The sequence below is a fragment of the Anomaloglossus baeobatrachus genome, unplaced genomic scaffold (genome assembly GCF_048569485.1).
Source record: "Anomaloglossus baeobatrachus isolate aAnoBae1 unplaced genomic scaffold, aAnoBae1.hap1 Scaffold_448, whole genome shotgun sequence".
Lineage (NCBI taxonomy): Eukaryota > Metazoa > Chordata > Amphibia > Anura > Aromobatidae > Anomaloglossus > Anomaloglossus baeobatrachus.
In genome coordinates this window covers 220507-234252 of record NW_027443817.1, presented here as the reverse complement: position 1 = coordinate 234252, position 13746 = coordinate 220507, and the positions used below count along the sequence as shown (strand labels likewise).

Genomic DNA, 13746 nt, shown 5'->3' with positions numbered 1-13746 from the left:
TCAGAAGCTCAATGTCTATCATGACCTCTCTTTTAGAATGTCCAAGAGCAAGCAAACTATTCCTCCAGGAGAGGGCGCCAACAGACTACTAAAGAGATCATCATTACTCAAAGAAAACCCCAAAAACCAATGCATGATAGGAATAAACAGGTAACTTTCTTTGGAGTGGAAGCGGAGAGATCGCACCAGATGCCAATTCTAGATCTTATCACACCTGTGGTCACTGCAGCAGCAGGTGAATCCACTTTGTCCAAAAGGGATCTATTCCATTCAATTGCAAATGATCTAGATAAGACAGAGAACTGCAGCACGGGGACATAGCCGAGTTGGTCAGGTTGAGTGGTGATGAGTTTGCTATTTGGATGAATAAAGAAAGTCAAAAGTGTGAAAGATAAAAAACAAAAGGAGGAAGTGTGAAAAGTGAATGGGCCAAATTGAGGTGCATATGAAGACGTATGCTTTCTTCCAATTCATTAAATCGGGCTAATATGAATCAGGTGAATTGAGTTCTGCTTTTGGAAACTGGGTTAAGAAGGGGTGCACCGTTCCTGGAGGTACTGCAATACCAGGTCAATGCGTGGAGTGGACAGAGCAAGCTCTTTTTCCATCTCCCTGTTCTAAAAATCCATTTAATATATGGTCCCCAGATAGGGGACGTATCAGATATTAAACTGATAAGAACAGATACTACACTTGATCTTAGCCAAAAGGCCGAGAAGCGATAACCAGAATTGGTTTGGGCCTCGAGTGGCACCCTGGCCTATGCCGGACACATCTTAGGGAGAGAGAGCGAGAGGGAGACAAACCCACGCCTACACAAGACATTTTGTCACCCAAGCCAACCCTTGAAAAGGCTGCTTTGCAGAGCAAAAACAAGAAGAATGGTGCGTTTTGCAGCCGCCGCCCACTGCAATGAATCTGAATAACTCCTCCTTTAGGGCGCAAGCAACTCCCCTCCCCCTTGCAGTCTTTCCAATTCACGATACAAAAAGACGGACAGGACAGGTTGCCTGACTTTCCGTCACTGCCACCCTTTGCCATCCTTACCCGTAGAAAGCCCTTTCATCATCCCCAAACCCTAATCTTTTCCCTTTCCTTCCCAGCCCCCAAACCCTGCCCTCTGTACCTTTCTCACCACCCGCTTCCCTTCTCCTGTCATCCCCCTACCACCCGGGAAAAAAAGAGATTGCCCCCTCCTTCCACTAGCCCACCCTCCCACCCAAAGAACAACTTCTTCTGCGCAGCTTGTTTTCTAGGCAGCAGCGCTATTGTGATGTCATCGGGGGGCATTGTGACAAGCCGCCAGTGTTCCGTCTCTTCATGTTGTGCACAGTTCAAACGGAAAATACATCAACAGGCAGACTACAGAAAAGCTTACTATCAAAGGTTAGAGGGGGGCTTTCTCAGAGGGCTTTTTACAGTTTTTCTATTCCCAATTAGCCGTTTAAGTGTACTTATTGAAAGTAGTAATTCTTTCATAGGCCGCCCTTTCTTAGTATTTGACGTTCCTTATATTGCGGTATGAGGCTTCGCAGTAGGTTGCAAACATTCATCACCCATGACTGTCCCCAATTGAGCTCAGAAGCTCAATGTCTATCATGACCTCTCTTTTAGAATGTCCAAGAGCAAGCAAACTATTCCTCCAGGAGAGGGCGCCAACAGACTACTAAAGAGATCATCATTACTCAAAGAAAACCCCAAAAACCAATGCATGATAGGAATAAACAGGTAACTTTCTTTGGAGTGGAAGCGGAGAGATCGCACCAGATGCCAATTCTAGATCTTATCACACCTGTGGTCACTGCAGCAGCAGGTGAATCCACTTTGTCCAAAAGGGATCTATTCCATTCAATTGCAAATGATCTAGATAAGACAGAGAACTGCAGCACGGGGACATAGCCGAGTTGGTCAGGTTGAGTGGTGATGAGTTTGCTATTTGGATGAATAAAGAAAGTCAAAAGTGTGAAAGATAAAAAACAAAAGGAGGAAGTGTGAAAAGTGAATGGGCCAAATTGAGGTGCATATGAAGACGTATGCTTTCTTCCAATTCATTAAATCGGGCTAATATGAATCAGGTGAATTGAGTTCTGCTTTTGGAAACTGGGTTAAGAAGGGGTGCACCGTTCCTGGAGGTACTGCAATACCAGGTCAATGCGTGGAGTGGACAGAGCAAGCTCTTTTTCCATCTCCCTGTTCTAAAAATCCATTTAATATATGGTCCCCAGATAGGGGACGTATCAGATATTAAACTGATAAGAACAGATACTACACTTGATCTTAGCCAAAAGGCCGAGAAGCGATAACCAGAATTGGTTTGGGCCTCGAGTGGCACCCTGGCCTATGCCAGACACATCTTAGGGAGAGAGAGCGAGAGGGAGACAAACCCACGCCTACACAAGACATTTTGTCACCCAAGCCAACCCTTGAAAAGGCTGCTTTGCAGAGCAAAAACAAGAAGAATGGTGCGTTTTGCAGCCGCCGCCCACTGCAATGAATCTGAATAACTCCTCCTTTAGGGCGCAAGCAACTCCCCTCCCCCTTGCAGTCTTTCCAATTCACGATACAAAAAGACGGACAGGACAGGTTGCCTGACTTTCCGTCACTGCCACCCTTTGCCATCCTTACCCGTAGAAAGCCCTTTCATCATCCCCAAACCCTAATCTTTTCCCTTTCCTTCCCAGCCCCCAAACCCTGCCCTCTGTACCTTTCTCACCACCCGCTTCCCTTCTCCTGTCATCCCCCTACCACCCGGGAAAAAAAGAGATTGCCCCCTCCTTCCACTAGCCCACCCTCCCACCCAAAGAACAACTTCTTCTGCGCAGCTTGTTTTCTAGGCAGCAGCGCTATTGTGATGTCATCGGGGGGCATTGTGACAAGCCGCCAGTGTTCCGTCTCTTCATGTTGTGCACAGTTCAAACGGAAAATACATCAACAGGCAGACTACAGAAAAGCTTACTATCAAAGGTTAGAGGGGGGCTTTCTCAGAGGGCTTTTTACAGTTTTTCTATTCCCAATTAGCCGTTTAAGTGTACTTATTGAAAGTAGTAATTCTTTCATAGGCCGCCCTTTCTTAGTATTTGACGTTCCTTATATTGCGGTATGAGGCTTCGCAGTAGGTTGCAAACATTCATCACCCATGACTGTCCCCAATTGAGCTCAGAAGCTCAATGTCTATCATGACCTCTCTTTTAGAATGTCCAAGAGCAAGCAAACTATTCCTCCAGGAGAGGGCGCCAACAGACTACTAAAGAGATCATCATTACTCAAAGAAAACCCCAAAAACCAATGCATGATAGGAATAAACAGGTAACTTTCTTTGGAGTGGAAGCGGAGAGATCGCACCAGATGCCAATTCTAGATCTTATCACACCTGTGGTCACTGCAGCAGCAGGTGAATCCACTTTGTCCAAAAGGGATCTATTCCATTCAATTGCAAATGATCTAGATAAGACAGAGAACTGCAGCACGGGGACATAGCCGAGTTGGTCAGGTTGAGTGGTGATGAGTTTGCTATTTGGATGAATAAAGAAAGTCAAAAGTGTGAAAGATAAAAAACAAAAGGAGGAAGTGTGAAAAGTGAATGGGCCAAATTGAGGTGCATATGAAGACGTATGCTTTCTTCCAATTCATTAAATCGGGCTAATATGAATCAGGTGAATTGAGTTCTGCTTTTGGAAACTGGGTTAAGAAGGGGTGCACCGTTCCTGGAGGTACTGCAATACCAGGTCAATGCGTGGAGTGGACAGAGCAAGCTCTTTTTCCATCTCCCTGTTCTAAAAATCCATTTAATATATGGTCCCCAGATAGGGGACGTATCAGATATTAAACTGATAAGAACAGATACTACACTTGATCTTAGCCAAAAGGCCGAGAAGCGATAACCAGAATTGGTTTGGGCCTCGAGTGGCACCCTGGCCTATGCCGGACACATCTTAGGGAGAGAGAGCGAGAGGGAGACAAACCCACGCCTACACAAGACATTTTGTCACCCAAGCCAACCCTTGAAAAGGCTGCTTTGCAGAGCAAAAACAAGAAGAATGGTGCGTTTTGCAGCCGCCGCCCACTGCAATGAATCTGAATAACTCCTCCTTTAGGGCGCAAGCAACTCCCCTCCCCCTTGCAGTCTTTCCAATTCACGATACAAAAAGACGGACAGGACAGGTTGCCTGACTTTCCGTCACTGCCACCCTTTGCCATCCTTACCCGTAGAAAGCCCTTTCATCATCCCCAAACCCTAATCTTTTCCCTTTCCTTCCCAGCCCCCAAACCCTGCCCTCTGTACCTTTCTCACCACCCGCTTCCCTTCTCCTGTCATCCCCCTACCACCCGGGAAAAAAAGAGATTGCCCCCTCCTTCCACTAGCCCACCCTCCCACCCAAAGAACAACTTCTTCTGCGCAGCTTGTTTTCTAGGCAGCAGCGCTATTGTGATGTCATCGGGGGGCATTGTGACAAGCCGCCAGTGTTCCGTCTCTTCATGTTGTGCACAGTTCAAACGGAAAATACATCAACAGGCAGACTACAGAAAAGCTTACTATCAAAGGTTAGAGGGGGGCTTTCTCAGAGGGCTTTTTACAGTTTTTCTATTCCCAATTAGCCGTTTAAGTGTACTTATTGAAAGTAGTAATTCTTTCATAGGCCGCCCTTTCTTAGTATTTGACGTTCCTTATATTGCGGTATGAGGCTTCGCAGTAGGTTGCAAACATTCATCACCCATGACTGTCCCCAATTGAGCTCAGAAGCTCAATGTCTATCATGACCTCTCTTTTAGAATGTCCAAGAGCAAGCAAACTATTCCTCCAGGAGAGGGCGCCAACAGACTACTAAAGAGATCATCATTACTCAAAGAAAACCCCAAAAACCAATGCATGATAGGAATAAACAGGTAACTTTCTTTGGAGTGGAAGCGGAGAGATCGCACCAGATGCCAATTCTAGATCTTATCACACCTGTGGTCACTGCAGCAGCAGGTGAATCCACTTTGTCCAAAAGGGATCTATTCCATTCAATTGCAAATGATCTAGATAAGACAGAGAACTGCAGCACGGGGACATAGCCGAGTTGGTCAGGTTGAGTGGTGATGAGTTTGCTATTTGGATGAATAAAGAAAGTCAAAAGTGTGAAAGATAAAAAACAAAAGGAGGAAGTGTGAAAAGTGAATGGGCCAAATTGAGGTGCATATGAAGACGTATGCTTTCTTCCAATTCATTAAATCGGGCTAATATGAATCAGGTGAATTGAGTTCTGCTTTTGGAAACTGGGTTAAGAAGGGGTGCACCGTTCCTGGAGGTACTGCAATACCAGGTCAATGCGTGGAGTGGACAGAGCAAGCTCTTTTTCCATCTCCCTGTTCTAAAAATCCATTTAATATATGGTCCCCAGATAGGGGACGTATCAGATATTAAACTGATAAGAACAGATACTACACTTGATCTTAGCCAAAAGGCCGAGAAGCGATAACCAGAATTGGTTTGGGCCTCGAGTGGCACCCTGGCCTATGCCGGACACATCTTAGGGAGAGAGAGCGAGAGGGAGACAAACCCACGCCTACACAAGACATTTTGTCACCCAAGCCAACCCTTGAAAAGGCTGCTTTGCAGAGCAAAAACAAGAAGAATGGTGCGTTTTGCAGCCGCCGCCCACTGCAATGAATCTGAATAACTCCTCCTTTAGGGCGCAAGCAACTCCCCTCCCCCTTGCAGTCTTTCCAATTCACGATACAAAAAGACGGACAGGACAGGTTGCCTGACTTTCCGTCACTGCCACCCTTTGCCATCCTTACCCGTAGAAAGCCCTTTCATCATCCCCAAACCCTAATCTTTTCCCTTTCCTTCCCAGCCCCCAAACCCTGCCCTCTGTACCTTTCTCACCACCCGCTTCCCTTCTCCTGTCATCCCCCTACCACCCGGGAAAAAAAGAGATTGCCCCCTCCTTCCACTAGCCCACCCTCCCACCCAAAGAACAACTTCTTCTGCGCAGCTTGTTTTCTAGGCAGCAGCGCTATTGTGATGTCATCGGGGGGCATTGTGACAAGCCGCCAGTGTTCCGTCTCTTCATGTTGTGCACAGTTCAAACGGAAAATACATCAACAGGCAGACTACAGAAAAGCTTACTATCAAAGGTTAGAGGGGGGCTTTCTCAGAGGGCTTTTTACAGTTTTTCTATTCCCAATTAGCCGTTTAAGTGTACTTATTGAAAGTAGTAATTCTTTCATAGGCCGCCCTTTCTTAGTATTTGACGTTCCTTATATTGCGGTATGAGGCTTCGCAGTAGGTTGCAAACATTCATCACCCATGACTGTCCCCAATTGAGCTCAGAAGCTCAATGTCTATCATGACCTCTCTTTTAGAATGTCCAAGAGCAAGCAAACTATTCCTCCAGGAGAGGGCGCCAACAGACTACTAAAGAGATCATCATTACTCAAAGAAAACCCCAAAAACCAATGCATGATAGGAATAAACAGGTAACTTTCTTTGGAGTGGAAGCGGAGAGATCGCACCAGATGCCAATTCTAGATCTTATCACACCTGTGGTCACTGCAGCAGCAGGTGAATCCACTTTGTCCAAAAGGGATCTATTCCATTCAATTGCAAATGATCTAGATAAGACAGAGAACTGCAGCACGGGGACATAGCCGAGTTGGTCAGGTTGAGTGGTGATGAGTTTGCTATTTGGATGAATAAAGAAAGTCAAAAGTGTGAAAGATAAAAAACAAAAGGAGGAAGTGTGAAAAGTGAATGGGCCAAATTGAGGTGCATATGAAGATGTATGCTTTCTTCCAATTCATTAAATCGGGCTAATATGAATCAGGTGAATTGAGTTCTGCTTTTGGAAACTGGGTTAAGAAGGGGTGCACCGTTCCTGGAGGTACTGCAATACCAGGTCAATGCGTGGAGTGGACAGAGCAAGCTCTTTTTCCATCTCCCTGTTCTAAAAATCCATTTAATATATGGTCCCCAGATAGGGGACGTATCAGATATTAAACTGATAAGAACAGATACTACACTTGATCTTAGCCAAAAGGCCGAGAAGCGATAACCAGAATTGGTTTGGGCCTCGAGTGGCACCCTGGCCTATGCCGGACACATCTTAGGGAGAGAGAGCGAGAGGGAGACAAACCCACGCCTACACAAGACATTTTGTCACCCAAGCCAACCCTTGAAAAGGCTGCTTTGCAGAGCAAAAACAAGAAGAATGGTGCGTTTTGCAGCCGCCGCCCACTGCAATGAATCTGAATAACTCCTCCTTTAGGGCGCAAGCAACTCCCCTCCCCCTTGCAGTCTTTCCAATTCACGATACAAAAAGACGGACAGGACAGGTTGCCTGACTTTCCGTCACTGCCACCCTTTGCCATCCTTACCCGTAGAAAGCCCTTTCATCATCCCCAAACCCTAATCTTTTCCCTTTCCTTCCCAGCCCCCAAACCCTGCCCTCTGTACCTTTCTCACCACCCGCTTCCCTTCTCCTGTCATCCCCCTACCACCCGGGAAAAAAAGAGATTGCCCCCTCCTTCCACTAGCCCACCCTCCCACCCAAAGAACAACTTCTTCTGCGCAGCTTGTTTTCTAGGCAGCAGCGCTATTGTGATGTCATCGGGGGGCATTGTGACAAGCCGCCAGTGTTCCGTCTCTTCATGTTGTGCACAGTTCAAACGGAAAATACATCAACAGGCAGACTACAGAAAAGCTTACTATCAAAGGTTAGAGGGGGGCTTTCTCAGAGGGCTTTTTACAGTTTTTCTATTCCCAATTAGCCGTTTAAGTGTACTTATTGAAAGTAGTAATTCTTTCATAGGCCGCCCTTTCTTAGTATTTGACGTTCCTTATATTGCGGTATGAGGCTTCGCAGTAGGTTGCAAACATTCATCACCCATGACTGTCCCCAATTGAGCTCAGAAGCTCAATGTCTATCATGACCTCTCTTTTAGAATGTCCAAGAGCAAGCAAACTATTCCTCCAGGAGAGGGCGCCAACAGACTACTAAAGAGATCATCATTACTCAAAGAAAACCCCAAAAACCAATGCATGATAGGAATAAACAGGTAACTTTCTTTGGAGTGGAAGCGGAGAGATCGCACCAGATGCCAATTCTAGATCTTATCACACCTGTGGTCACTGCAGCAGCAGGTGAATCCACTTTGTCCAAAAGGGATCTATTCCATTCAATTGCAAATGATCTAGATAAGACAGAGAACTGCAGCACGGGGACATAGCCGAGTTGGTCAGGTTGAGTGGTGATGAGTTTGCTATTTGGATGAATAAAGAAAGTCAAAAGTGTGAAAGATAAAAAACAAAAGGAGGAAGTGTGAAAAGTGAATGGGCCAAATTGAGGTGCATATGAAGACGTATGCTTTCTTCCAATTCATTAAATCGGGCTAATATGAATCAGGTGAATTGAGTTCTGCTTTTGGAAACTGGGTTAAGAAGGGGTGCACCGTTCCTGGAGGTACTGCAATACCAGGTCAATGCGTGGAGTGGACAGAGCAAGCTCTTTTTCCATCTCCCTGTTCTAAAAATCCATTTAATATATGGTCCCCAGATAGGGGACGTATCAGATATTAAACTGATAAGAACAGATACTACACTTGATCTTAGCCAAAAGGCCGAGAAGCGATAACCAGAATTGGTTTGGGCCTCGAGTGGCACCCTGGCCTATGCCGGACACATCTTAGGGAGAGAGAGCGAGAGGGAGACAAACCCACGCCTACACAAGACATTTTGTCACCCAAGCCAACCCTTGAAAAGGCTGCTTTGCAGAGCAAAAACAAGAAGAATGGTGCGTTTTGCAGCCGCCGCCCACTGCAATGAATCTGAATAACTCCTCCTTTAGGGCGCAAGCAACTCCCCTCCCCCTTGCAGTCTTTCCAATTCACGATACAAAAAGACGGACAGGACAGGTTGCCTGACTTTCCGTCACTGCCACCCTTTGCCATCCTTACCCGTAGAAAGCCCTTTCATCATCCCCAAACCCTAATCTTTTCCCTTTCCTTCCCAGCCCCCAAACCCTGCCCTCTGTACCTTTCTCACCACCCGCTTCCCTTCTCCTGTCATCCCCCTACCACCCGGGAAAAAAAGAGATTGCCCCCTCCTTCCACTAGCCCACCCTCCCACCCAAAGAACAACTTCTTCTGCGCAGCTTGTTTTCTAGGCAGCAGCGCTATTGTGATGTCATCGGGGGGCATTGTGACAAGCCGCCAGTGTTCCGTCTCTTCATGTTGTGCACAGTTCAAACGGAAAATACATCAACAGGCAGACTACAGAAAAGCTTACTATCAAAGGTTAGAGGGGGGCTTTCTCAGAGGGCTTTTTACAGTTTTTCTATTCCCAATTAGCCGTTTAAGTGTACTTATTGAAAGTAGTAATTCTTTCATAGGCCGCCCTTTCTTAGTATTTGACGTTCCTTATATTGCGGTATGAGGCTTCGCAGTAGGTTGCAAACATTCATCACCCATGACTGTCCCCAATTGAGCTCAGAAGCTCAATGTCTATCATGACCTCTCTTTTAGAATGTCCAAGAGCAAGCAAACTATTCCTCCAGGAGAGGGCGCCAACAGACTACTAAAGAGATCATCATTACTCAAAGAAAACCCCAAAAACCAATGCATGATAGGAATAAACAGGTAACTTTCTTTGGAGTGGAAGCGGAGAGATCGCACCAGATGCCAATTCTAGATCTTATCACACCTGTGGTCACTGCAGCAGCAGGTGAATCCACTTTGTCCAAAAGGGATCTATTCCATTCAATTGCAAATGATCTAGATAAGACAGAGAACTGCAGCACGGGGACATAGCCGAGTTGGTCAGGTTGAGTGGTGATGAGTTTGCTATTTGGATGAATAAAGAAAGTCAAAAGTGTGAAAGATAAAAAACAAAAGGAGGAAGTGTGAAAAGTGAATGGGCCAAATTGAGGTGCATATGAAGACGTATGCTTTCTTCCAATTCATTAAATCGGGCTAATATGAATCAGGTGAATTGAGTTCTGCTTTTGGAAACTGGGTTAAGAAGGGGTGCACCATTCCTGGAGGTACTGCAATACCAGGTCAATGCGTGGAGTGGACAGAGCAAGCTCTTTTTCCATCTCCCTGTTCTAAAAATCCATTTAATATATGGTCCCCAGATAGGGGACGTATCAGATATTAAACTGATAAGAACAGATTTTTGATTTAATGAAGCTTTCCAAAGCACCACAAAAAATGCATGACCGAAGTCACACCAAAAACAGTGCAAAGGCTAGGATTCGTGTGGACCCCACCGTGAGGAGAGGGTCCCCAAAAATCAACCCCGTCCCTCCGAGCCAGAAGGCCACAGCAAGGGTCAGGGATCTTCGGTGCTCTCCCAAGCCGAAGCCTGGTTGAGCCTTGTCGTTGCTCCCAGCGTCCACCCAGGCATCTTACCCAAGTGGAGTAGAGAGCTACTAGTTGTTGGTTTCGCAGCCGAAACTGCCCGGACCGTCAACCGGTGTTGGTTTCTCAGCCCAAGGCTAACCGGACCTCCAACCGGGTGTTGGTTTCTCAGCCGAAGCTGACCCAGACCTCCAACCGGGTGTTGGTTTCTCAGCCGAAGCTGACCCAGACCTCCAACCGGGTGTTAGTTTCTCAGCCCAAAGCTGACCAGACCTCCGACCGGGATTATAAAAATTTCCCTTCCTAGCCAGAAGGCCGGGATAGGGTAATATGCTCAAAAAGTATGAAAAGGCAAGGTACGGTGTGCTACAGAGCCCAAGGCTTGCCGGGGTCCCAAGCCAGCAAGCTCAGACTCACTCCAGGGTCGTCAGTCCTGGGGCACGTTGTACCATAGCCCCCCACCCTTACTCAGTCTAATAGCCTCGATCCTGGTAGGGCCATGTTTTCCTCTAGATGAATATACTATCCACCCAGAGTACTAGCAAGCGCAACCTTCCAGTGTGCATTGTATCATTGTACTAAGGTGGCCTGGAGCTTAAACCACCTCTTCGAACAACACTACACTTGATCTTAGCCAAAAGGCCGAGAAGCGATAACCAGAATTGGTTTGGGCCTCGAGTGGCACCCTGGCCTATGCCGGACACATCTTAGGGAGAGAGAGCGAGAGGGAGACAAACCCACGCCTACACAAGACATTTTGTCACCCAAGCCAACCCTTGAAAAGGCTGCTTTGCAGAGCAAAAACAAGAAGAATGGTGCGTTTTGCAGCCGCCGCCCACTGCAATGAATCTGAATAACTCCTCCTTTAGGGCGCAAGCAACTCCCCTCCCCCTTGCAGTCTTTCCAATTCACGATACAAAAAGACGGACAGGACAGGTTGCCTGACTTTCCGTCACTGCCACCCTTTGCCATCCTTACCCGTAGAAAGCCCTTTCATCATCCCCAAACCCTAATCTTTTCCCTTTCCTTCCCAGCCCCCAAACCCTGCCCTCTGTACCTTTCTCACCACCCGCTTCCCTTCTCCTGTCATCCCCCTACCACCCGGGAAAAAAAGAGATTGCCCCCTCCTTCCACTAGCCCACCCTCCCACCCAAAGAACAACTTCTTCTGCGCAGCTTGTTTTCTAGGCAGCAGCGCTATTGTGATGTCATCGGGGGGCATTGTGACAAGCCGCCAGTGTTCCGTCTCTTCATGTTGTGCACAGTTCAAACGGAAAATACATCAACAGGCAGACTACAGAAAAGCTTACTATCAAAGGTTAGAGGGGGGCTTTCTCAGAGGGCTTTTTACAGTTTTTCTATTCCCAATTAGCCGTTTAAGTGTACTTATTGAAAGTAGTAATTCTTTCATAGGCCGCCCTTTCTTAGTATTTGACGTTCCTTATATTGCGGTATGAGGCTTCGCAGTAGGTTGCAAACATTCATCACCCATGACTGTCCCCAATTGAGCTCAGAAGCTCAATGTCTATCATGACCTCTCTTTTAGAATGTCCAAGAGCAAGCAAACTATTCCTCCAGGAGAGGGCGCCAACAGACTACTAAAGAGATCATCATTACTCAAAGAAAACCCCAAAAACCAATGCATGATAGGAATAAACAGGTAACTTTCTTTGGAGTGGAAGCGGAGAGATCGCACCAGATGCCAATTCTAGATCTTATCACACCTGTGGTCACTGCAGCAGCAGGTGAATCCACTTTGTCCAAAAGGGATCTATTCCATTCAATTGCAAATGATCTAGATAAGACAGAGAACTGCAGCACGGGGACATAGCCGAGTTGGTCAGGTTGAGTGGTGATGAGTTTGCTATTTGGATGAATAAAGAAAGTCAAAAGTGTGAAAGATAAAAAACAAAAGGAGGAAGTGTGAAAAGTGAATGGGCCAAATTGAGGTGCATATGAAGACGTATGCTTTCTTCCAATTCATTAAATCGGGCTAATATGAATCAGGTGAATTGAGTTCTGCTTTTGGAAACTGGGTTAAGAAGGGGTGCACCGTTCCTGGAGGTACTGCAATACCAGGTCAATGCGTGGAGTGGACAGAGCAAGCTCTTTTTCCATCTCCCTGTTCTAAAAATCCATTTAATATATGGTCCCCAGATAGGGGACGTATCAGATATTAAACTGATAAGAACAGATTTTTGATTTAATGAAGCTTTCCAAAGCACCACAAAAAATGCATGACCGAAGTCACACCAAAAACAGTGCAAAGGCTAGGATTCGTGTGGACCCCACCGTCAGGAGAGGGTCCCCAAAAATCAACCCCGTCCCTCCGAGCCAGAAGGCCACAGCAAGGGTCAGGGATCTTCGGTGCTCTCCCAAGCCGAAGCCTGGTTGAGCCTTGTCGTTGCTCCCAGCGTCCACCCAGGCATCTTACCCAAGTGGAGTAGAGAGCTACTAGTTGTTGGTTTCGCAGCCGAAACTGCCCGGACCGTCAACCGGTGTTGGTTTCTCAGCCCAAGGCTAACCGGACCTCCAACCGGGTGTTGGTTTCTCAGCCGAAGCTGACCCAGACCTCCAACCGGGTGTTGGTTTCTCAGCCGAAGCTGACCCAGACCTCCAACCGGGTGTTAGTTTCTCAGCCCAAAGCTGACCAGACCTCCGACCGGGATTATAAAAATTTCCCTTCCTAGCCAGAAGGCCGGGATAGGGTAATATGCTCAAAAAGTATGAAAAGGCAAGGTACGGTGTGCTACAGAGCCCAAGGCTTGCCGGGGTCCCAAGCCAGCAAGCTCAGACTCACTCCAGGGTCGTCAGTCCTGGGGCACGTTGTACCATAGCCCCCCACCCTTACTCAGTCTAATAGCCTCGATCCTGGTAGGGCCATGTTTTCCTCTAGATGAATATACTATCCACCCAGAGTACTAGCAAGCGCAACCTTCCAGTGTGCATTGTATCATTGTACTAAGGTGGCCTGGAGCTTAAACCACCTCTTCGAACAACACTACACTTGATCTTAGCCAAAAGGCCGAGAAGCGATAACCAGAATTGGTTTGGGCCTCGAGTGGCACCCTGGCCTATGCCGGACACATCTTAGGGAGAGAGAGCGAGAGGGAGACAAACCCACGCCTACACAAGACATTTTGTCACCCAAGCCAACCCTTGAAAAGGCTGCTTTGCAGAGCAAAAACAAGAAGAATGGTGCGTTTTGCAGCCGCCGCCCACTGCAATGAATCTGAATAACTCCTCCTTTAGGGCGCAAGCAACTCCCCTCCCCCTTGCAGTCTTTCCAATTCAAGATACAAAAAGACGGACAGGACAGGTTGCCTGACTTTCCGTCACTGCCACCCTTTGCCATCCTTACCCGTAGAAAGCCCTTTCATCATCCCCAAACCCTAATCTTTTCCCT

General features: G+C 47.0%; 8 non-coding genes across 8 annotated transcripts; all 8 read right to left on the bottom strand.

The window, feature by feature from the left end:
* Positions 1 to 532: 532 nt before the first annotated feature.
* On the bottom strand, positions 533 to 723 carry LOC142280071 (U2 spliceosomal RNA). Its single transcript, XR_012742437.1, has one exon. It is a non-coding gene; the product is annotated as a U2 spliceosomal RNA (small nuclear RNA).
* A 1387-nt stretch (positions 724 to 2110) lies between these two features.
* Positions 2111 to 2301, bottom strand: LOC142280070 (U2 spliceosomal RNA). Its single transcript, XR_012742436.1, has one exon. It is a non-coding gene; the product is annotated as a U2 spliceosomal RNA (small nuclear RNA).
* A 1387-nt stretch (positions 2302 to 3688) lies between these two features.
* LOC142280069 (U2 spliceosomal RNA) lies at positions 3689 to 3879 on the bottom strand. Its single transcript, XR_012742435.1, has one exon. It is a non-coding gene; the product is annotated as a U2 spliceosomal RNA (small nuclear RNA).
* A 1387-nt stretch (positions 3880 to 5266) lies between these two features.
* On the bottom strand, positions 5267 to 5457 carry LOC142280068 (U2 spliceosomal RNA). The gene has a single exon (XR_012742434.1). It is a non-coding gene; the product is annotated as a U2 spliceosomal RNA (small nuclear RNA).
* A 1387-nt stretch (positions 5458 to 6844) lies between these two features.
* Positions 6845 to 7035, bottom strand: LOC142280067 (U2 spliceosomal RNA). The gene has a single exon (XR_012742433.1). It is a non-coding gene; the product is annotated as a U2 spliceosomal RNA (small nuclear RNA).
* Positions 7036 to 8422: 1387 nt separating this feature from the next.
* On the bottom strand, positions 8423 to 8613 carry LOC142280065 (U2 spliceosomal RNA). The gene has a single exon (XR_012742431.1). It is a non-coding gene; the product is annotated as a U2 spliceosomal RNA (small nuclear RNA).
* A 1387-nt stretch (positions 8614 to 10000) lies between these two features.
* Positions 10001 to 10193, bottom strand: LOC142280125 (U2 spliceosomal RNA). The gene has a single exon (XR_012742484.1). It is a non-coding gene; the product is annotated as a U2 spliceosomal RNA (small nuclear RNA).
* Positions 10194 to 12382: 2189 nt separating this feature from the next.
* LOC142280119 (U2 spliceosomal RNA) lies at positions 12383 to 12575 on the bottom strand. The gene has a single exon (XR_012742479.1). It is a non-coding gene; the product is annotated as a U2 spliceosomal RNA (small nuclear RNA).
* Between the last annotated feature and the right edge of the window lie 1171 nt (positions 12576 to 13746).